Source organism: Chiloscyllium plagiosum, unplaced genomic scaffold (assembly GCF_037043375.1).
Source record: "Chiloscyllium plagiosum isolate Xiang-an unplaced genomic scaffold, Cpla_swu_hap1 HiC_scaffold_7, whole genome shotgun sequence".
Classification (NCBI taxonomy): domain Eukaryota; kingdom Metazoa; phylum Chordata; class Chondrichthyes; order Orectolobiformes; family Hemiscylliidae; genus Chiloscyllium; species Chiloscyllium plagiosum.
Genome location: NW_028270145.1, coordinates 119,094,437 through 119,117,821, shown reverse-complemented (window position 1 = coordinate 119,117,821; position 23,385 = coordinate 119,094,437). Strand labels below are relative to the sequence as shown.

The window sequence follows — 23,385 nt, the reverse complement described above, 5'->3', positions numbered from 1 at the left end:
TCTATCCCTCTCACTCTGTCCCTCCCTCTCTCTCTGTCTCTCCCTCTCTCTCTTCCTCTTTCCTTCCCTCTCTCTATCCCTCTCTCTCTGTCCCTCCCTCTCTCTATCCCTCTCTTTCTGTCCCTTCGTCTCTCTATCCCTCCCTCTCACCGTCCCTCCCTCTCTCTGTCCCTCCCTCTCTCCGTCCCTCCCTCTCTCTATCCCTCACTCTCTCTATCCCTCTCTCTCTGTCCCTCCATCTGTCTCTATCCCTCTCTCTGTCCCTCTCTCTCTCTATCCCTCTCTCTGTTCCTCATTCTCTCTCTGTCTCTCCCTCTCTCTCTCTGTCCCTCCCTCTCTCTATCCTTCTCTTTCTGTCCCTCCCTCTCTCCGTCCCTCCCTCTCTCTATCCCTCCCTCTCTCTATCCCTCCCTCTCTCTATCCCTCCCTCTCTCTGTCCCTCACTCTCTCTATCCCTCTCTCTCAGTCCCTCCCTCTCTATCCCTCTCTCTCTGTCCCTCACTCTCTCTATCCCTCTCTCTGTATCCCTCTCTCTATCCCTCTCTCTCTGTTCCCCCCTCCCTCTCTCTCTGTCTCTCTCTCTCTGTCTCTCCCTCTCTCTATCCATCTCTCTGTCCCTCCCTCCCTCTCTCTGTCCCTCTCTCTCTGTCTCTCCCTCTCTCTCTCTCTATCCTTCTCTCTCTGTCCCTCTCTCTCTGTCTCTCTCTCTCTCGCTCGGTCCTTCCCTCTCTCTGTCTCTCCCTGTCTCTCTCCCTCTCTCTCCCCCTCTCTCTCTGTCCTCCCCTCTCTTTGTCCCTCTCACTCTGTCCCTCACTCTCTCTATCCCTCTCTCTCTGTCCCTCCGTCTGTCTCTATCCCTCTCTCTCTGTCCCTCCCTCTCTCTCGCTCTCTCTCTCTGTCCCTCCCTCTCTCTCTATCCTTCTCTCTCTGTCCCTCCCTCTCTCTATCGCTCTCTCTCTGTCCCCCCACCGTCCCTCTCTCTCTGTCTCACCCTGTCTCTGTCCCTCTCTCTCTCTGTCTCTCCCTCCCTCTCGATCTGCTCACTGACTCAGTACCAGCCCTGAGGGGACGGGTAAAGCAGTGAAACCGAAGCTCCCACATCTCAAACCCCTTGCCAAATTTGGGAAGACAAAGTCTGACATTATCTGACATAGGATTTGGGGCCCTATCCTTACTTATTTCCTAAATATTGACCTAATTGAGGTCTTTACAATGAAGTGGGGATTCGATGGAGGGGATACAGAGAAGATGTCTCAGCTTGTGGCTAGGACAGTGTGATATAACATGGACGTGGAGAATGGGGACCCTGCTCCCATGGAGACTGGTTTGAATGAATCATCTCAGTGTGCTGAGAAATGTTGAGATCTGTACTGGAGGGAGTAGTGGAGAATTCAGCAGAAAGGCCTACATTCAGATACATGTGTGTGTGAGGACGTTAAAACCCTGGAGTCTGTGTAAAGAAGATTTACTAGAATGACTGCAGGAATTAGGGATTTTAGACACAGGGAATGATGAGAAGATTGGGCTTATTCTCCTAGGAGGAGAAAGTGAGGTCTGCAGATGCTGGAGATCAGAGATGGAAATGTGTTGCTGGAAAAGCGCAGCAGGTCAGGCAGCATCTAGGGAACAGGAGAATCGACGTTTCGGGCATTAGCCCTTCTTCAGGAATGAGGAAGGTGCGCCCCTCCCCCAAGTCCCTCCTCCCCACCTTTTATCTTAGCCTGCTGGACAAACTTTCCTCATTCCTGAAGAAGGGCTAATGCCCGAAACGTTGATTCTCCTGTTCCCTAGATGCTGCCTGACCTGCTGCGCTTTTCCAGCAACACATTTCCATCTCTTATTCTCCTAGGAGCAGAGAAGATTAAGAGGTGACCTAATTGAGGTGTTCAAAATGATGAACAGTATTGACAGGGTAAGGAAGGATATTCTGTTACCATTAGTTGGTATATCAGTAACTAGGGGCCACAATTTCAAGATTGTTAGCAAGGGAGCGAGGATTGAGATGAGGAATGTTTTGGGAGACGCAACAAAAATTCATCCCTTGGGAAAAACAAAAGGCATACTAAAGGGAGGATGAAGCCGACAAGGGAAGTCAGCGACAGCATAAAAGCAAAAAAGAAAGCATATAATGTGGTGAAGGGCAGTGGGAAACCAGAGGATTGGGAAGCTTACAAAGATCAACACAGGACAACAGACAAAAAAATGAAGGATAAGATTAAATATGAGGGTTAGCTAGCCAGTAATATAAAAGAAGATTGCAAGAGTTTCTTTAGATATATAAAGGACAAAAGTGGACACTGGGCCGCTGGAAAATGATGCTGGAGAAGTAGTAATGGGGAGCAAAGAAATGGAGGAGGAACTGAACAAGTACTTTGCATCAGTCTTCATGGTGGAAGACAAAAGCTCAAAAGAGTTGGGGGGCAGAGCTGAGAACAGTGGTCATCACCAAGGAGAAGGTGCTAGAAAAACTGAGAGGTCTGAAGGTGGATAAATCACCTGGGCCAGATGGACTACACCCCAGAGATCAAAAGGGGATAGCTGAAGAGATAGTGGAGGCGTGAGTGGTGAACATTCAGGAATCACTGGAGTCAGGGAGGGTGCCAGAGGATCGAAAAATCACTAATGTGACAGCACTGTTTAAGAAGAGAGGGAGGCAAAAGGCGAGAAATTACAGGCCGATCAGCCTGAACTCAGTCATTGGTAAGATTTTGGAGTTCATCGTAAAGGATGAGATTTCTAAAAACCTGGAAGTGTATGGTAAAATAGGGTAAAGTCAGTGTGGTTTCACCAAGGGGAAGGTCATGCCTGACAAATCTGCTAGAATTCTTTGAGGAAGCAGGTTAGACCAAGGAGAGCCAATGGATGTGATCGACCTGGACTACAAGAAAGTGTCGCACAGGAAGCAACTGAGCCAGATCAGGGCCCATGGTGTTAGAGACAAGGTGCCAGCATGGATAGAAGCCTGGCTGTCAGGCAGGAAGCAGAAAGTGGGGATAAAAGGGTCCTTCTCAGGATGGCAGCCGGTGACAAGTGGTGTTCAGCAAGGGTCAGTGTTGGGACCCCAACCTTTCACTTTATACATTAACCATCTAGATGAAGGAACTGAGGGCATTCTGGCTCGGTTTGCAGATGATACAAAGGTAGGTAGAGGGACAGGTAGCACTGAGGAGGCAGGGAGACTGCAGAAGGATTTGGACAGGTTCAGAGAGTGGGCAGAGAAGTAGCAGATGGCGTACAATGGGGGAGCGGTGTGAGGCCATGCACTTTGGGAGGAAGAATAGAGACATGGATTATTTTCTAAATGGGAAGAAAATTCAGAAATCTGAAGTGCAAGGAGATCTGGGCATTCTAGTGCAGAATTCTCTCTAGGTACAAACTTGCAGGTTGAGTCAGTGGTTAGGAAGGCAAATGCAATGATGGCACTTATTTTGAGAGGACTTGAATATAAAAGCAGGAATGTAGTTTTGAGGCTCTAGAAAATATGAACAGGCCACATTTGGAGTAATGTCGCAGTTTGGGGCCCCATATCTCAGGAAGGATATACTGGCCCTGGAGCGTGGTCAGAGGAGGGTCACGGGAATGGCCCGAGGAATGAAAAGCTTAACGCATGAGGAACGTTTGAGGACTTTGGGTCTATACTCAATGGAAGTTAGAAGGATGAGGGGGGATCTAATTGAAACCTACAGAATACTGAATGGCCTGGTCAGAGTGGATGTTGGGAAGGTGTTTCCAATGGAAGGAGAGACTAGGACCCGAGGACACAGCCTTAGAGTAAAGGGAAGGCCTTTCAGAACGGAGTTAATGAGAAACTTCTTCAGTCAGAGAGAGGGGAATCTGTGGAATTCATTGCCAAAGGGGGCTGTGGAGGCCGTGTCATTGAGTATAATTTAAGACTGAGATGCGTAAGTTCTTGAGTATCAAGGGGATCAAGGGTTACAGGGTGAAAGTGGGAGAATGGGGATTGAGATACTTATCAGCCATGTTTGAATGCTGGAGCAGACTCGATGGGCTGAATGGCCTAATTTCTGCTCCCATGTCTTATGGTCTCACAGGAGAAACTCCTTTACTCAGAGTGTTGTTAGGATTTGGAATGCGCTACCTGGGAGAGTGGGTGAGGAAGATTCCATTGGAGGCTTCAAAAGAGAGCTGGAGATATATTTGAAAGGGATGAGACTAGAGGGTTATGGAGATAGGACTGGAATGTGGGACTGGCTGGGTAGCTCTTTCAGGAGCCAGTGCAGATACGATGGGTCAAATGGCCTCCTTCTATACTGTAGCACTCTATAATTCTATTCCTTTGGCTGTATCAAAAACACTGTCCAGCCAATGAAATACTGAATGAAGTGTGTTCAGTGGGAGGTAAGTGAGAGCTGTGATCTGTTTATAATCAATGAAGGAAATCTGACAGCCGATTTCTGCAGAGCAAGTTCCCACAGTCTGTATTGTGATAATCTACAGTTGTGATGTTGATTGACAAACAAACACGAGGCTGGACTTCCGACACAGCCACTTAGCTCCTCTTTAAAAAAAGTGCAAGGGTCTCTTTGTCACACATCAACAAAGGGGACTGAGGTCAATGCTTCTCCCAAAAGATGAGGAAGGATGGGAAGTTGCTCTGGGGCCTTGTTTCCATGCTGTAACTTTGATAACTCCTGTGTATGGACATCCAGCAAGGCATACAGTGGTGAATTTGGAACCTCCGTTTCAGAAATCTCACTGCTGTTTGAGAATGAGAGTGTTTGGGGAATGATCCAAACAAGGCTCTGAATTGCAAACCAGTTGTGGGGCAAAGGGGTGAGGGAAAAGTCCAACTGACTGACATTTGCACTTTCCCCGAAAGGAAATCCACTGCATGTCGATCCAAATGGAAAACCAGCTTGTGCTGTGAGTCACTGCTTTCGCACAACAGACTGCAGATGTACAAGAAACATTTGGAGGTGCTGGGATTTGATATTTAAATTTTGGCAAATGAGGCTGTTACTGTCAGGAGGAGGATTAAAAAAAACAAATCCATAACCCAATTACACGCTTAATACGAAAGGCCTGTTGTGATGGATTGCATTCCACAACTCGATCTTACTCACAGACCATGAGAGTTGGGGGGGTTTGTGTGGGGTGGGGGTGGCAATTTGGAGGCAGGGTCACTGGCAACAATGCTTGATAGGTCTAGAAAAGTCTGGAAGGATTCAATAAAAAGTTGCAGAAAAATTCTCTGACAGCTCAAATACTCATTGTTTTGGAATATTTGAAATAAAATTGCTCAAAGATTTGTTAGTCAGGGGTTTGTTGATTGCTATTTCTTCAAAGTGTATGGGACACAGTCCCAGTGAGGGTCAGTGTGTGAGGGAGTGTACCCCAGTGAGAGTCAGTGTGTGTGGGAGTATACCCCAGTGAGTGTCAGTGTGTGTGGGAGTGTACCCCAGTGAGGGTCAGTGTGTGTGGGAGTGTACCCCAGTGAGAGTCTGTGTGTGTGGGAGTGTACCCCAGTGAGAGTCAGTGTGTGTGGGAGTGTACCCCAGTGAGAGTCAGTGTGTGTGGGAGTATACCCCAGTGAGTGTCAGTGTGTGTGGGAGTGTACCCCAGTGAGGGTCAGTGTGTGTGGGAGTGTACCCCAGTGAGAGTCTGTGTGTGTGGGAGTGTACCCCAGTGAGGGTCAGTGTGTGGGACTGTACCCCAGTGAGAGTCAGTGTGTGTGGGAGTGTATCCCAGTGAGAGTCAGTGTGTGTGGGACTGTACCCCAGTGAGAGTCAGTGTGTGGGACTGTACCCCAGTGAAAGTCAGTGTGTGAGGGAGTGTACCCCAGTGAGAGTCAGTGTGTGGGAGTGTACCCCAGTGAGAGTCAGTGTGTGGGACGGTACCCCAGTGAGAGTCAGTGTGTGTGGGAGTGTACCCCAGTGAGGGTCAGTGTGTGTGGGAGTGTACCCCAGTGAGGGTCAGTGTGTGAGGGAGTGTACCCCAGTGAGAGTCAGTGTGTGGGACTGTACCCCAGTGAGAGTCAGTGTGTGTGGGAGCGTACCCCAGTGAGAGTCAGTGTGTGTGGGAGTGTACCCCAGTGAGGGTCAGTGTGTGTGGGAGTGTACCCCAGTGAGAGTCAGTGTGTGTGGGAGTGTACCCCAGTGAGGGTCAGTGTGTGTGGGAGTGTACCCCAGTTAGAGTCAGTGTGTGTGGGAGTGTATCCCAGTGAGGGTCAGTGTGTGTGGGAGTGTACCCCAGTGAGAGACAGTGTATGCGAGACTGTACCCCAGTGAGAGTCAGTGTGTGTGGGAGTGTACCCCAGTGAGAGTCAGTGTGTGTGGGAGTGTACCCCAGTGAGAGTCAGTTGTGTGGGAGTGTACCCCAGTGAGAGTCAGTGTGTGTGGGAGTGTACCCCAGTGAGGGTCAGTGTGTGTGGGAGTGTACCACAGTGAGAGTCAGTGTGTGTGGGAGTGTACCCCAGTGAGAGTCACTGTGTGGGACTGTACCCCAGTGAGAGTCAGTGTGTGGGACTGTACCCCATTGAGAGTCAGTGTGTGTGGGACTGTACCCCAGTGAGAGTCAGTTTGTGTGGGAGTGTACCCCAGTGAGGGTCAGTGTGTGTGGGAGTGTACCCCAGTGAGAGACAGTGTGTGAGGGACTGTACCCCAGTGAGGGTCAGTGTGTGTGGGACTGTACCCAGTGAGGGTCAGTGTGTGTGGGACTGTACCCCAGTGAGAGTCAGTGTGTGTGGGAGTGTACCCCAGTGAGAGTCAGTGTGTGTGGGAGTGTACCCCAGTGAGAGTCAGTGTATGCGAGAGTGTACCGCAGTGAGAGTCAGTGTGTGTGGGGGTGTACCCCAGTGAGAGTCAGTGTGTGTGGGAGTGTCCCCAAGTGAGAGTCTGTGTGTGTGGGACTGTACCCCAGTGAGAGTCAGCGTGTGTGGGAGTGTACCCCAGTGAGAGTCAGTGTGTATGGGACTGTACCCCAGTGAGAGACAGTGTGTGTGGGAGTGTACCCCAGTGAGAGTCACTGTGTGCGGGAGTGTACCACAGTGAAAGTCAGTGTGTGAGGGAGTGTGCCCCAGTGAGAGTCAGTGTGTGTGGGAGTGTACCCCAGTGAAAGTCAGTGTGTGTGGGACTGTACCCCAGTGAGAGTCAGTGTGTGTGGTATTGTACCCCAGTGAGAGTCAGTGTGTGAGGGAGTGTACCCCAGTGAGAGTCACTGTGTGCGGGAGTGTACCCCAGTGAGAGTCAGTGTGTGTAGGAGTGTACCCCAGTGAGGGTCACTGTGTGCGGGAGTGTACCCCAGTGAGAGTCAGCGTGTGTGGGAGTGTACCCCAGTGAGGGTCAGTGTGTGTGGGAGTGTACCCCAGTGAATGTCAGTGTGTGTAGGAGTGTACCCCAGTGAGAGTCAGTGTGTGTGGGAGTGTACCCCAGTGAATGTCAGAATGTGTGGGACTGTACCCCAGGGAGGGTCAGTGTGTGTGGGAGTGTACCCCAGTGAGAGTCAGTGTGTGTGGGAGTGTACCCCAGTGAGAGTCAGTGTGTGTGGGACTGTACCCCAGTGAGTGTCAGTATGTGAGGGAGTGTACCCCAGTGAGAGTCAGTGTGTGTGACTGTACCCCAGTGAGAGTCAGTGTGTGAGGGAGTGTACCCCAGTGAATGTCAGAATGTGTGGGACTGTACCCCAGGGAGGGTCAGTGTGTGTGGGAGTGTACCCCAGTGCGAGGCAGTGTGTGTGGTATTGTACCCCAGTGAGAGTCACTGTGTGCGGGAGTGTACCCCAGTGAGAGTCAGTGTGTGTAGGAGTGTACCCCAGTGAGGGTCACTGTGTGCGGGAGTGTACCCCAGTGAGAGTCAGTGTGTGTGGGAGTGTACCCCAGTGAGGGTCAGTGTGTGTGGGAGTGTACCCCAGTGAATGTCAGTGTGTGTAGGAGTGTACCCCAGTGAGAGTCAGTGTGTGAGGGAGTGTACCCCAGTGAAGGTCAGTGTGTGTGGGAGTGTACCCCAGTGAGAGTCAGTGTGTGTGGGAGTGTACCCCAGTGAATGTCAGAATGTGTGGGACTGTACCCCAGGGAGGGTCAGTGTGTGTGGGAGTGTACCCCAGTGAGAGTCAGTGTGTGTGGGACTGTACCCCAGTGAGTGTCAGTATGTGAGGGAGTGTACCCCAGTGAGAGTCAGTATGTGTGACTGTACCCCAGTGAGAGTCAGTGTGTGAGGGAGTGTACCCCAGTGAATGTCAGAATGTGTGGGACTGTACCCCAGGGAGGGTCAGTGTGTGTGGGAGTGTACCCCAGTGCGAGGCAGTGTGTGTGGGAGTGTATCCCAGTGAGGGTCAGTGTATGTGGGAGTGTACCCCAGTGAGAGTCAGTGTGTGTGGGAGTATACCCCAGTGAGTGTCAGTATGTGAGGGAATGTACCCCAGTGAGAGTCAGTGTGTGTGGGAGTCTACCCCAGTGAAAGTCAGCGTGTGTGGGAGTCTACCCCAGTGAAAGTCAGCGTGTGTGGGAGTGTACCCCAGTGAGAGTCAGTGTGTGTGGGGCTGTACCCCAGTGAGAGTCAGTGTGTGTGGGAGTCTACCCCAGTGAAAGTCAGTGTGTGTGGGAGTGTACCCCAGTGAGAGTCAGTGTGTGTGGGGCTGTACTCCACTGAGAGTTGTCCTGTGTGGAAGATCGTTGCCATGAATCGATTTCTGAATAATGAATAGAGAGCGACAGGATTTGGAATTTGTCTTCTCGTAATCTGTGGTGACATTATTTTTCCTTCTTTATCATTTGTTATGTTTTATATTATATATTTATGAATTCCTGTTTCTGGAGTTGTACTGCATCATGTAATCCTCGTAAAATAACCACATCACTCAGTGGTGGTTTCCTGGAGCTGCCAGTTCAGTCTCAGCAGAGGGTAGAGTGGGCAGCTCTCCAGTGAGCAGTTTGTAAATCATTAATGATGACTGGAGAGGCACTGGGGTCACAAAGGCAGGGGGTTGAAAGGTGAGGGGTAGGGCCCTGCCTGGACAGTAATTGTTCATATTTACTTTTACTGTGTTTGTAGCTGTGGCCTGGAATGGGACTCACTTCCTGATAACGTTATGGAGCTTTTCAGTTGGAGGGGCATCTGAGTAATCTCAAGGAAATTCTGCCCACCCCTCCCTTGTGGCTATTCAAATTCCACATGTAATACTTGACTACAATTATAATGGAGCAGAGAACATAGGGGCTGTGCTTCCTGCAGTTATTAACAATTTAATCAGCTGGACAGCACTCATTCCCTCATATAAAGGGTATTCCACTGGACTCCAATCTGTAACTCATTCCCAGATATCTGCTATTCTGTATATAAACCACCCCAAACCCCTCGATTAAATTCCAGTCTGTAACTAATTCCTGGTATCTGTTATTCTGTACATAAACCACCCCAAACCCCTCGATTAAATTCCAGTCTGTAACTAACTCCTGGTATCTGTTATTCTGTACATAAACCACCCCAAACCCCTCGATTAAATTCCAGTCTGTAACTAACTCCCAGGTATCTGTTATTCTATATATAAACACCACCCCGAACCCCTCGATTAGATTCCAGTCTGTAACTCACTCCCAGGTATCTGTTATTCTGTATATAAACCACCCTGAACCCCTCGATTCGATTCCAATCTGTAACTCCCTCCCAGGTATCTGTTATTCTGTATATAAACCACCCCAAACCCCTTGATTAGATTCCAATCTGTAACTCACTCCCAGGTATCTGTTATTCTGTATATAAACCGCCCCAAACCCCTTGATTTGATTCTAATCTGTAATTCTTGGGAATGTATTATGGTCAAATTTGTGAGACATTGTGAGGGTGTGGAGGGAAACAAGTTTCCATCTTCACTGATGTTCTTTAGGGGAGGACACTACCATCCTTATCTGGCCTGGCCTGCCTCTGACTCCACACCCACAGCAATGTGGTTGACTCTTAACTTCCCACTGGGCAATTAGGGATAGGCAATAAATGCTGCCTAACTATCAATACCCTCATCCTGTGAATGAATAAACCCTTGCCCACCCCCCCACACACTTTCTTGCTCATTAAGTGTTATATTTATAATTTTCCAGGGTCAATGACTCCCCAGGGGCCAGTATCCTGTCACCAGGTCCCCCTTTATTTACAGGGGGAGAGTCCTTGACCCTGTTCCAGCTCCCCCAGGGCCAGCTCTCAGAGTGAACAGAACCTCTGACCCTCCTGGTTATATCTGTCAGCCAGGGCTCCCTGATTGGACCAGGTAACAGCCCCAATCTGGGAACTCAGATTCTATGAGGTCCACCTGGTTGAACTTGTTACAGTCACTACACAATCTGCTGGAGCCTTTCAAGAATCCTGGGAATATTTTGGAAATGCATTGCAGTGCATGGACAGCATGAGACACCAGGTTTGGAAATCTGTGGAATTATCCTGCTAAGGATAGCAGTGTTTCTGGGCAAACACAGTACAAACCACAACTCTCTCCATAACTGAAAAACAGCTATTTATTGGGATTTTGAGGAAAATACAAAGAGATAGTGTCACAACTCTCTGGGTAAGGTGCAGGAAATCAACCCCTGCTATTACTGGAGTCATCACAGAAATTAATGATAAACAAGCACTCGAGCTGAAATGACCTGATATTTTAGCCACGTAGATAGAAAGCATGGAACGGGTTTCTGTAATTAATGAGAAATTACCATTTATCACCTCATTCGAACTCAGATAAATAATTAGCTTCAGTAGCCTCCACAAAATAAACTCTTAACCCAGTATAAGATCCCTCTTACACAATATAAACAGGGACTCTGGGTCTGTACTCGATGGAGTTTAGAAAGATGAAAGGGGATCTCACTGAAATGTACGGAATGCTTGGTGGCCTGGATAAAGAGGACATGGAGAAGATGATTTCAGTAATTGGAGAGGCTAGGACACAGCCTCAAGTGAAGGGACAACCCTTTCGAACTGAGATGGGGAGGAATTTCTTCAGCCAGAGGGTGGGGAATCTGTGGAACTCATTGCCACAGAGGGCTGGGGAGGCCAAGTCACTGAGTGTATTTAAGACAGAGATAGCGAGGTTCTTGATTAGTCAGGGGATCATGGGTTATAAAGGGAAGGCAGGAGAATGAGGTTGAGAAACATGTCAGCCATGATCATATGGCAGAGCAGAGTCAATGGGCCGAAAGGCCTGATTCCGCGCCTATATCTTATGGTCCTAAGATTTTCCCTTTTATGAAGCGATGCTGTCTCTGATTGGTCGTGTACGTGTTTCGAAATGTTCTGTTATTCCATCTCTTATAATAGATCTTAACATGTTTCCAAAGTCAGAAGTCAATGACACCAGGTTATAGTCCAACAGGTTTATTTGAAATCACAAGCTTTCAGTACCTGACCCTTTGTCATACGAAGTCTTCACCTGACGAAGGGACAGCGCTCCGAAAGCTTGTGATTTCAAATAAACCTATTGGACCATAACTTGGTGCCATTGACTTCTGACTTTGTGCACCCCAGCCCAACACTGGCCCCTCCATGTCATGTTCCCAACAGCAATGTTAAGTTAACTGGCCTTTAGTTCCTGTTCTTTGACCCCTCTTTTTTGAATGTTAAGTTGACAGCTTTGCAATCCTCTCGGACTTTTGCAGGATTTAAAGATTCTTAGAAGATAATGACCAGTGCATTCACTATTTCTGTAACTTCTTTAATATCTGAGAGTAAATCCCATCAAGTCCAGGGAACTGATTGCTGTTTAGTGCCATTTGTTTCCCAGCAACATTTCTCAAGTCGTAGCTATTATATTTATTTCCTGTCTGCCTTTCGCCCCTTGAATATTTAGTATTTTAGAATGTTATTAGGTGTCGTTTACTGTGAAAAATAATACAAAGTGTTTATTCAACTCCTTTGCCATTTCCTAGTTCCCCGTTGTTATTTCTCTAGCCTCATTCTCTAAGGGGCCTATGTCCACTTCACCTTCTCATTTTAAAGGATTGGATACTCTGGAGGCAGGAAACATGTTTCCGCTGATGGGTGAGTCCCGAACCAGAGGACACAGCTTAGAAATACGGGGTAGACCATTTAGGACAGAGATGAGGAGAAACTTCTTCACCCAGAGAGTGGTGGGTGTGTGGAATGCTCTGCCCCAGAGGGCAGTGGAGGCCCAGTCTCTGGATTCATTTAAGAAAGAGTTGGATAGAGCTCTCAAGGATTGTGGAATCAAGGGTTATGGAGATAAGGCAGGAACAGGATACTGATTAAGGATGATCAGCCATGATTATATTGAATGGTGGTGCAGGCTCGAAGGGCAGAATGGCCTACTCCTGCACCTATTGTCTATGTCTCTTTCCGTTTTTATGTATTTAAAGAAGTTCTTGCTGTATATTTCTGTATTAATTGCAAGTTTACTCTGGTGGTTTATTTTCCAGTCATTTATTTTTACATTTAAAACTTTCCCAAATCCTCTGGTTTACCACTAATCTGTGCCACATTGTAGGATTTTTTTTCAATTTATTACTATTCTTAACTTTCCTGGTTAACCACAATCGGTACCCCTGCCTAGAATCCTTCTTCCTCACTGGGTTACATATTTGCTGTGTGTCATGGTCTATATTCTTAAACATCTGTCACTCTTTTGGAACAGTTTGTCGTCAAACACCTTTCTAAGTCCAGTCCAGCCAGCTCGGCTTCATCCCATTGTAATGATCCTTGTTTAAGTTCAGTACATTGTTATAGATCCATGTTTCTCACTCTCAAACTGAGTGCTAAATATGTTATTATCCTTTAGTATCGTTTACTTCTAAATCATTTATTAAACTTTGAGTTACCAACACCTACAGCACAGAGACAGGCCCTTTGGCCCAAACTGGTCCATGCCGACCAAAATGTCCACCCACTCTAACCCCATTTCCCTGCACTTGGCCCATATCCTTCTAAACCTTTCCTGACTATATACTTGTCCAAATGCCTTTTAAATGTTGTTAATGTACCCGCCTCAACCACTTCCGCTGGCAGCTCATTCCATATGCGTACCACCCTCTGTGTAAAAACGTTATCCCTCAGGTTCCCTTTTATTCTTTCCTCTCTAACCTTAAACTGATGCCCTCTCATCCTCGATTGGAGGCAGTTCTGAAAGGGGGCAGTGAGGACTGCAGATGCTGGAGATCGGAGTCGAGGGTGTGGTGCTGGAAAAACACAGCAGGTCAGGCAGCATGCGAGGAGCAGGAGGGTCAACGTTTTGGGCATAGGCCTGATTTCGAATGACGGGCTAATGCCCGAAACGTTGACTCTCCTGCTCCTCGGATGCTGCCTGACCTGCTGTGTTTTTCCAGCGCCACGCTCTTCAGCTTTGAGAGGGGGAACTAGAATAATTCCAAAGATGAAAGTTCATAAGGCAATAAGATAAAAGAGCAGTATTAGGCCATTCAGCCCATTGGATCTGCTTCGCTATTCAATCATGGCTGATACGTTTCTCAACCCCATTCTGCTGCCTTCTCTCTGTAACCCCTTACTAATCTAGAACCTATCCACCTCTGTCTTAAATACACTCAATGACCTTGGCCTCCACAGCCCTCTGCAGCAATGAGTTCTACAGATTCCCGCACCCTCTGGCTAAAGAAATCCCTCCTCATCTCAGTTCTAATGGGTTGTCCCTTCACTCTGAGGCTGTGCTCTTGGGTCCTGCTCTCTCCCACTGACAGAAACATCTTCTCCACGTCCACTCTATCCAGGCCTCTCAGTATTCTGTACGTTTCCATCAGATTCTCTTCATCCGTTGAAACAGGTACAGATGCAGGGTCCTCAACCGCTCCTCACGTGACAGGATCATTCTTGTAAACTTCCTCTGACCCCCCTCCAAGGCACCACATCCTTCCTTAGACACAGGGCACAAAACTGCTCTCAATATTCCAAATGCTGTCTGACCAGACCCTTAAGCAGCCTCAGCAGTTCATCTCTGTTCTTGTATTCTAACCCTCTTGAAATGAATGCTAATATTACATTTGCCTTTCTAACTGTGAACTCAACCTGCATGTTAGCCTGAAGAGAATTCTGAACTCAAACTCATAAGTCCCTTTTTACTTCAGATTTCCAAAGTCTCTCTCCATTTAGAAAATAGTCTCTGTCTCTTTTCTTCCTACCAAAGTGCATACCCTCACACTTTCCTGTATTATATTCCATCTGTCACCTCCTTTGCCCACACTCCCAGCCTGTCCAAGTCCTTCTGTACCCTCCCCACTTCCTCAACACTACCTGTCCCTCCACCTACCTTGTGTGATCTGCAAACTTAGCGACAATGTCCTCAGTTCCTTTGCCCAGATCGTTAGTGTATAATGTGAATAGTTGTGGTCCCATCATTGACCCCTCAAGATCTGCACGAGTCACCGGCTGCCATCCTGAAAAAGACCCCTTTATCCCTACTCTCTGCCTTCTGCCAGTCAGCCAATCCTCTCTTCATGCCAGTACCTTGTCACTAACACCATGGCTCTTATCTTATCCAGCAGCCTCCTGTGTGGCACCTCATCAAAGATCATGTCCTCTGCCTCTCCTTTGTCTAGCTTGCTCATTAACTCAATGAATTCTAACAGATTTGTCAGGCACGACCTCCCATTGATGAAGCTATGCTGACTCAGCCCTATTTTCCCATGTGCTTCCAAGCACTCTGCAATCTCATCCTTAACATTGGGCTCTAAAATCTTACCAATGTCCGAGGTCAGGCTGACGTATAGTTTCCTGACTTCTGTCTCCCTCGCTTTTTCAACGGGAGTGTTACATTAGCCATTTTCCAGTCCTCAAGGACCCTCCCTGACTCCAATGATTCCTGAAAGATCACCACCAATGCTGCTACCATCTCCTCAGTTACATCCTTCAGAGACCCTTCTTGTCTGGGTAATTTATCCACCTTTAGACCTTTCAACTTGCCCAGCACCTTCTCCTTACTATTGGCCATGGTACTTATGTCTACCCTCTCACTCTCTTGAAGTTCTGGTATGCTACTTGTGTTTTCCACTGTGAAAACTGATGCAAAGTTCCTTTTCAGCTCCTCTGCCATTTATTTCTTCCCCGTTGCTATAACTGCTATTGAGTGGTCCAATGCCCGCCCTTGGGCACATGCAGGTCCTTGGCCTCCTCCATCGCAGACCATAGCAACACGACGTCTGGAGGAAGAACGCCTCATCTTCCGCCTAGGAACCCTCCAACCACAAGGGATGAATGCAGATTTCTCCAGCTTCCTCATTTCCCCTCCCCCCACCTTATCTCAGTCCCAACCCTCGGACTCAGCACCGCCTTCTTGACCTGCAATCTTCTTCCCGACCTCTCTGCCCCCACCCCCTCTCCGGCCTATCACCCTCACCTTAACCTCCTTCCACCTGTCACATTCCCAACGCCCCTCCCCCAAGTCCCTCCTCCCTACCTTTTATCTTAGCCTGCTTGGCACACCTTCCTCATTCCTGAAGAAGGGCTCATGCCCGAAACGTCGATTCTCCTGTTCCTTGGTTGCTGTCTGACCTGCTGCGCTTTTCCAGCAACACATTTTTCAGCTCTGATCTCCAGCATCTGCGGTCCTCACTTTCTCCTTACCTCTCTCTTATCTTGTATATATCTAAAAAAATCTCTTGAAATCTCTTTTGATATTACGAGCTACATCAGGTTCGTATTTCATTGTCTCATCCTTTTTGTTTGTTGAGTTATTCTCTGCTGGTTTTTAAAGGCTTCCCAATCCTCTGGCTTCCCATTAACCTTCACCAGGTCATATTTTCTTTTGTTTTTATGCTGCCCCTGACTTCCCCTGTCAGCCATGGCTGCCTCATCCTCCCCTTAGAATATTTCTTCTTCCTTGGGATGACGTTCTGCTCTGCCTCCCTAATTATCTCGGAAACCCCTGCCATTGCTGTTCCACCATGTTCCCCACTCGGCTCCCCTTCCAATCAACTCTGGCCAGCTCCTCACTCATGTCTTGGTCATTAGTCAACTGGGTAGTCAGTTGGCTCAGTTAGTTGGAAAGGTAGACTCTGATACACAGTGATGCCAACAGCTTGAGTTCAATTCCCACACTGGCTGAGATTACCATAAAAGGACCCTCCTTCTCAACCTCTCATTAGCTGTATGATGTGGGAGCTGGCTGATCCTGTTGTGAATGGCAGTGACCACATCTGCAGCAAGTGATGGTTGCTGGAGGAACTCCGGCTCAGAGTTGATGATCTAGAATCTTACCTCAAACACTGCGGCACATCCGGGAGGGGGAGAGTTACCTGGATGCTTTTTTTCAGGAGGCAGTCACACCTGGGAGATTAATTAATTCACATTCAGTCAGTGATCAGGAACAACAGGGTGTGACTGTAAGTGAGGAGGGAAGGAGGATCCTGAGTTCCGGAGTGGAGGAGTCTCAGCTCTTGACCTTATCCAACAGACATGAGGTACTTGCTCCCTGTGTCAATGAGGAAAAGGGCTGTGGGGGGGAACAAAAAGACAAGTAGTTGTTATAGGGGATTCTATAATTAGGGGGACAGATAGGATCCTTTGTGAGCCGGATCGGGAGTCCCGCATAGTGCGTTGCCTGCCCGGTGCCAGGGTGCAGGATATCTCCGACTGACTTGAAAGGATATTGGAGCGGGAGAGAGACGATCCAGTTGTTGTGGACCACATTAGCACAAACAACATAGGCAAGGGTAGGATGGAGGACCCATTTGGGGATTATCAAGCACTACGAATGAAATTAAGGATCAGATCCTTGAGGGCCATAATCTCCAGATTACTGCCCGAGCCACATGCAAATTGGATTAAGGATAAGGAAATTAAGGAAGTAATCACGTGGCTAAGGGAATGGTGTGGGCAAGAGGGGTTCCATTTCATTGGGCATTGCTATCAGTTTTGGAACTGGAGGGGTCTGTATCAATGGGATGGTGTCCACCTGAACCGATTTGGAACCAGTGTTCTGGCGAAATAAGGTGGTCACGAGGACATTAAACTTGTGATTCGGGGCAAGGGAAAGGGAAAACGACAGGGAGTATGATGATAAATATAAAGGAAAGCAGCAGTTTGATGTGTGTGGCAGGAGGGTTTAGGTTCAAGGCAGACTATAAAAGAAGCAAAAAGGAAGGATAGCTCAGGAAGTATTAGAGATGTTGTAAATCATGACGGTAAGAATGCCAGCATAAGGGCACTTTACCTGAATGCTCATAGCATTCGTAACAAGGTCGATGAGTTAACAAATGAATGTGATTTAGTATCCATTACCAAGACATGGTTACAGGATGGTCATGACTAAGAGTTAAATATCCAGGGCATCTCGAATGAAACTGTCCCATTGTACAGACTCAGCATGGGTTCATGAAGGGCAGGTCATGCTTCACAAATCCTTTGAAATTCTATGAAGACATTTCAAGCAAGGTGGACAACGGGGACCCAGTGGATGTGGTGTACCTACATTTCCAAAAGGCTTTTGACAAGGTGCCGTACAAGAGGCTGCTGCATAAGATAAGGATGCATGGTGTTAGGGGTAAAGGATTAGCATGGATAGAGGATTGGTTGACTAACAAGAAGTAAAGAGTGGAGATTAATGAGTACTATTCTGGTTGGCAATCAGTGACTGGTGGTGTGCCGCAGGGATCGGTGTTGGGACCACAATTATTTACAATTTATATTGATGATTTGGAGTTGGGGACCATGTGTAGGGTGTCAAAGTTTGCAGATGACACTAAGATGAGTGACAGAGCAAAGTGTGCAGAGGACTGAGAAACTTTGCAGAGGGACATAGATACATTGAGTGAGTGAGCAAAGGTCTGGCAGATGGACTACAACATTAGTAAATGTGAAGCCATCCATTTTGGTCGGAATAACAGTAAAAAGATTATTACTTGAATGGTAAAATATTGCACCATGCTGCTGTGCAGAGGGACCTGGGTGTCCTTGTGCATGAATCACAGAAGGTTGGTCTGCAGGTACAGCAGGTAATTGGGAAGGCAAATGGAACTTTGTCCTTCATTTCTAAAAGGATTGAGTTTAAAAGCAGGGGGGTTATGTTACAGCTGCACAAGGTGCTGGTGAGGCCACACATGGAGTATTGTGTACAGTTTTGGTCTCCTTACTTGAGAAAGGATGTACTGGCACTGGAGGGGGTGCAGAGGGGGTTCAATGGGTTGATTCCCGAGTTGAGGGGGTGGGTTTATGAGGAGAGACTGAGTAGACTGGGATTATATTCATTGGAATTCAGAAGAATGAGGGGGGATCTTATAGAAATATATAAAGTTATTAAGGGAATCGATTAGATAGAAGCAGAGAGGATATTTCCACTGGTGGGTGAGACTAGGACACAAGGGCATTGCCTCAAAATTACGGGGAGCAGGTTTCGGACTGAATTGAGAAGGAACTTCTTCACCCAGACGGTTGTGAATCTTTGGAATTCCCTGCCCAGGGAAATGGTTGATGCTACTTCAGCCAACACTTTTCAAGCTTTTTTTTGAACAATAAAGGAATTAAGGAATATGGTGAGAGGGCGGGTAAGTGGAGCTGAGACCGTGAAAAGCTCAGCCATGATCTTATTGAATGGCAGAGCAGGCCCGAGGGGCCAGACGGCCTAGTTCTAATGTTCTTACGTGTTTATGTTATCCTTACTCAATTGTAATCCCATTACCTCTGATTCCAGCTTCTCCCTCTCAAACTGCAGGGTGTATTTTATCATATTATGGTCGCTGTCTCTGAGGGGTTCCTTCACCTGAAGCTCTCTAAACCTACCTCATTCCACATCACCAAATCCAGAATTGCCTGTTCCCTCATGGGCTCTACCACAAGCTGCCCCAAAATACCATCGCATAGACATTCCATGAATTCCTTCACTAGCGAGCTGCTACCAACCTGATTTCCCCAGCCCACCTGCTTATTGAAGTCCCTCGTGATTATTGTAACAATCCCTTTCTGACTTGCCTTTTCTATCTCTTGATTTATTTTCTTCCCCACATCCTGACTATTGCTGGGAGGATTGTACACAATTCCCATCAGGATCTTTTTTCCCCTTTGTGTTTCCTCAATTCTACTCACACGGATTCTACACCTTCCAACCACTTCTTGCTATCAATGGAATTTCTTTTCTTACCGACAAGGAAACCCCATTCCCTCTGTCCATCTGCCTGTCCTTTCGATAGGATATCTACCTTTGGATATTTAGTTCCCTGCCCTGCTCCCCTTGCAGCCATGTCTCTATATTGTACCCACCAAGTTCAATCTTCACTGCAAGCTCATTTACTTTGTTTCATGTACTGTGTGTATTTAAGTCTAACACCCTCAGTCCTGCATTGACTGCCCCCCTTCTCATAGTTATTCCTTGTCTGCTGGGCCTGAAGTTAGATTCCTGGGCCTTTCCATAGTCTGTGTCCAATTTAGTTGTTCTGGAAATGTTAAAAACCAGAGCACAGTGAACCATGAACTGAAACCCATTCCACCCACACCAATCCGAAACCACACCTTTAACTCCTGCTGTTATTTGCCCTGTGTTAATTTGTTCATGGCTCTGGTAGTCATCCAGGGATGATTACTTTACTTTTTAGGAGAAAGTGAGGTCTGCAGATGCTGGAGATCAGAGCTGAAAATGTGTTGCTGGAAAAGCGCAGCAGGTCAGGCAGCATCCAAGGAGCAGGAGAATCGACGTTTCGGGCATAGGCCCTTCTTCAGGAATGAGGAAAGTGTGTTCAGCAGGCTAAGATAAAAGGTAGGGAGAAGGGACTTGGGGGAGGGGCGTTGGAAATGTGATAGGTGGAAAGAGGTCAAGGTGAGGGTGATAGGTTAGAGTGGGGTGGGGGTGAGAGGTCAGGAAGAAGATTGCAGGTTAGGGAGGCGGTGCTGAGTTCGAGGGATTTGACTGAGACAGGGTGGGGGGAGGGGAAATGAGGAAACTGGAGAAATCCGAGTTCATCCCTTGTGGTTGGAGGGTTCCCAGGCGGAAGATGAGGCGCTCTTCCTCCAGGCGTCGTGTTGCTATGGTCTGGCGGTGGAGGAGTCCAAAGACCTGCATGTCCTTGGTGGAGTGGGAGGGGGAGTTGAAGTGTTGAGCCACAGAGTGGGTTGGTTGGTCTGGGTGTCCCAGAGGTGTTCTCTGAAGCGCTCTGCAAGTAGGCACCCTGTCTCCCCAATATAGAGGAGGCCACATCAGGTGCAGCGGATGCAATAGATGATGTGTGTGGAGGTGCAGGTGAATTTGTGGCGGATATGGAAGTTTCCTTTGGGGCCTTGGAGGGAGGTGAGGGGGGAGGTGTGGGCGCAAGTCTTGCACCTCCTGCGGTTGCAGGGGAATGTGCCGGGAATGGAGGTTGGGTTGGTGGGGGGTGTGGATCTGACGAGGGAGTCACGGAGGGAGTGGTCTTTATGGAACGCTGATACGGGAGGGGAGGGAAATATATCCTTGGTGGTGGGGTCCGTTTGGAGGTGGCAGAAATGACGGTGGATGATACGCTGTACATGGAGGTTAGTGGGGTGGTAGGTGAGGACCAGTGGGGTTCTGTCCTGGTGGCGGTTGGAGGGGTGGCGCTCAAGGGCGGAGGAGCGGGAAGTGGAAGAGATGCGGTGGAGGGCATCGTCGACCACGTCGGGGGGGAAATTGCGGTCCTTGAAGAAGGAGGCCATCTGGGTTGTACGTTTTTGGAACTGGTTCTCCTGGGAGCAGATGTGGTGGAGACGAAGGAATTGGGAGAATGGGATGGCGTTTTTACAGGGGGCAGGGTGGGAGGAGGTGTACTTTGCTTTTTAGGTTAGCTCCTAACTGTTCAAAATAGTTCAGAGGAACTACTTTACTGGTCCTACCAATATCATTGGGACCAACGCGGGTGATCCTTCTCCTCCTCCTCTCCAGTCCTGAGGAGATGTCCTTAACCCTGACATTGGGCAGGATACACAGGCTTCAACATTCCCACTCCTGGCTGCAGACAACAGAATCCATCTCTCAGATCATATTGCCCCCTTCCACTGGGACACTCTTATTTCCTTCTAATAACATGAATAGCTGGCAGTGCCCCACTCTCCCTGCAATCCCCACTCTCAACCACACAGGTTCCAACAGCCTGTAAGTGTTGGGCGATAAGAGAGACAGATGCTCCTTGAGAGCTATTTCTTGGGTCCCCCGATCTGCCTCAGCCTCCTGTCCCTGATCACAGATCACATCTGGACTATTGAATCGTCTATAGGGTAGGCCATTCAGTATAGTGAGAGGGTGATGACCCTGTGGGATTTTCCAACACAAGAGAGCTGTGGAGGCCAGGTCACTGGGCATATTTTAAAAAGAGTTTCATCCTTTTGAAATATTAAAGGCGTCAGGGGTTTGGGGAGAAATTGGGAGTGTGGCATTGACATCGAGCGTCACCCATGGTCATTTTGAAATACATAGCAGGCTCGAAGGGCTGAATGGCCTATTTCTACTCCAGGTTTCCATATTGGCCAGTTTGCCTTCTGTTCTCTTCCAATCATGATGTACTATTGGAGCTGCTCCAGTTGGAGGTACTGAGGTCAGTTTAGTGTCCCCTACAGTGTTAATGTCCTAGACATCAACCTGCCCAAATGTCATTGATGTGCAGGTTGGTGTAGCAGCTGAAGAGGTTGAACAGTTTGGGAAGAGGGTGGGGAGTTTTAACGGATCACAGGAGGATAAACAGAAGCATGAATTGGTGCTGTGAGCCATCATTTTCCACACGCTCATTCCAAGAGCAATTGCCATAGCAGCAGCCTAGCTCTTGAAGCCCTGCTGCATTGGAAGGGTTAATGTTTAACAGTGAGGAACTGGAGAGAAAACCTCACAGTTGCCGTTGATGCTGTTTGCCAAAATGAACAAACCACACATCCACTGGGACTCAGCCTGGGAGTTCCCATCCACCGATGACGGAAAGCAGCATCTACAACTCCCATTCCTCTGTGAGTCATGTGTGGCTGTTGCTATATCAGCTCAGACCCTGTGGTTCTGATGTTACTGCCCTTATATCATCACCATCGTTCTGGCAAGGCAGGCTCTGACGTTAACTTCATAACTGTGTGAAACTCTGTGAGGGCAGTAACTCCAACCAACCTCACTGCCACAGATCGGGATGGGGAAATGTGCAGGAGAGTGAGGAGATCGGGATGGGGAAATGTGCAGGAGAGTGAGGAGACCGGGATGGGGAAACGTGCAGGAGAGTGAGGAGATCGGGATGGGGAAATGTGCAGGAGAGTGAGGAGATCAGGATGGGGAAACGTGCAGGAGAGTGAGGAGATCGGGATGGGGAAATGTGCAGGAGAGTGAGGAGACCGGGATGGGGAAACGTGCAGGAGAGTGAGGAGATCGGGATGGGGAAATGTGCAGGAGAGTGAGGAGACCGGGATGGGGAAATGTGCAGGAGAGTGAGGAGATCAGGATGGGGAAACGTGCAGGAGAGTGAGGAGATCAGGATGGGGAAATGTGCAGGAGAGTGAGGAGATCGGGATGGGGAAATGTGCAGGAGAGTGAGGAGACCGGGATGGGGAAGTGTGCAGGAAAGTGAGGAGATCAGGATGGGGAAATGTGCAGGAGAGTGAGGAGATCGGGATGGGGAAATGTGCAGGAGAGTGAGGAGATCAGGATGGGGAAACGTGCAGGAGAGTGAGGAGATCAGGATGGGGAAATGTGCAGGAGAGTGAGGAGATCGGGATGGGGAAATGTGCAGGAGAGTGAGGAGACCGGGATGGGGAAGTGTGCAGGAAAGTGAGGAGACCGGGATGGGGAAACGTGCCGGAGAGTGAGGAGACCGGGATGGGGAAATGTGCCGGAGAGTGAGGAGATCGGGATGGGGAAGTGTGCAGGAGAGTGAGGAGACCGGGATGGGGAAACGTGCAGGAAAGTGAGGAGACCGGGATGGGGAAATGTGCAGGAGAGTGAGGAGACCGGGATGGGGAAATGTGCAGGAGAGTGAGGAGACCGGGATGGGGAAATGTGCAGGAAAGTGAGGAGACCGGGATGGGGAAATGTGCAGGAAAGTGAGGAGACCGGGATGGGGAAACGTGCCGGAGAGTGAGGAGACCGGGATGGGGAAATGTGGAGGAGAGTGAGGAGACCGGGATGGGGAAACGTGCAGGAGAGTGAGGAGACCGGGATGGGGAAACGTGGAGGAAAGTGAGGAGACCGGGATGGGGAAACGTGCAGGAGAGTGAGGAGACCGGGATGGGGAAGTGTGCAGGAGAGTGAGGAGACCGGGATGGGGAAACGTGCAGGAAAGTGAGGAGACCGGGATGGGGAAATGTGCAGGAGAGTGAGGAGACCGGGATGGGGAAATGTGCAGGAGAGTGAGGAGACCGGGATGGGGAAACGTGCCGGAGAGTGAGGAGACCGGGATGGGGAAATGTGCCGGAGAGTGAGGAGATCGGGATGGGGAAGTGTGCAGGAGAGTGAGGAGACCGGGATGGGGAAATGTGGAGGAGAGTGAGGAGATCGGGATGGGGAAACGTGCAG

General features: G+C 48.7%; 1 protein-coding gene across 2 annotated transcripts in view; it reads left to right on the top strand.

The window, feature by feature from the left end:
* The window catches only part of LOC148149685 (SPRY domain-containing protein 3-like), a 1,210,740-nt gene that overhangs the window by 48,071 nt on the left and 1,139,284 nt on the right, over positions 1-23,385 (top strand). The gene's annotated exons all lie outside the window — the stretch shown is intronic.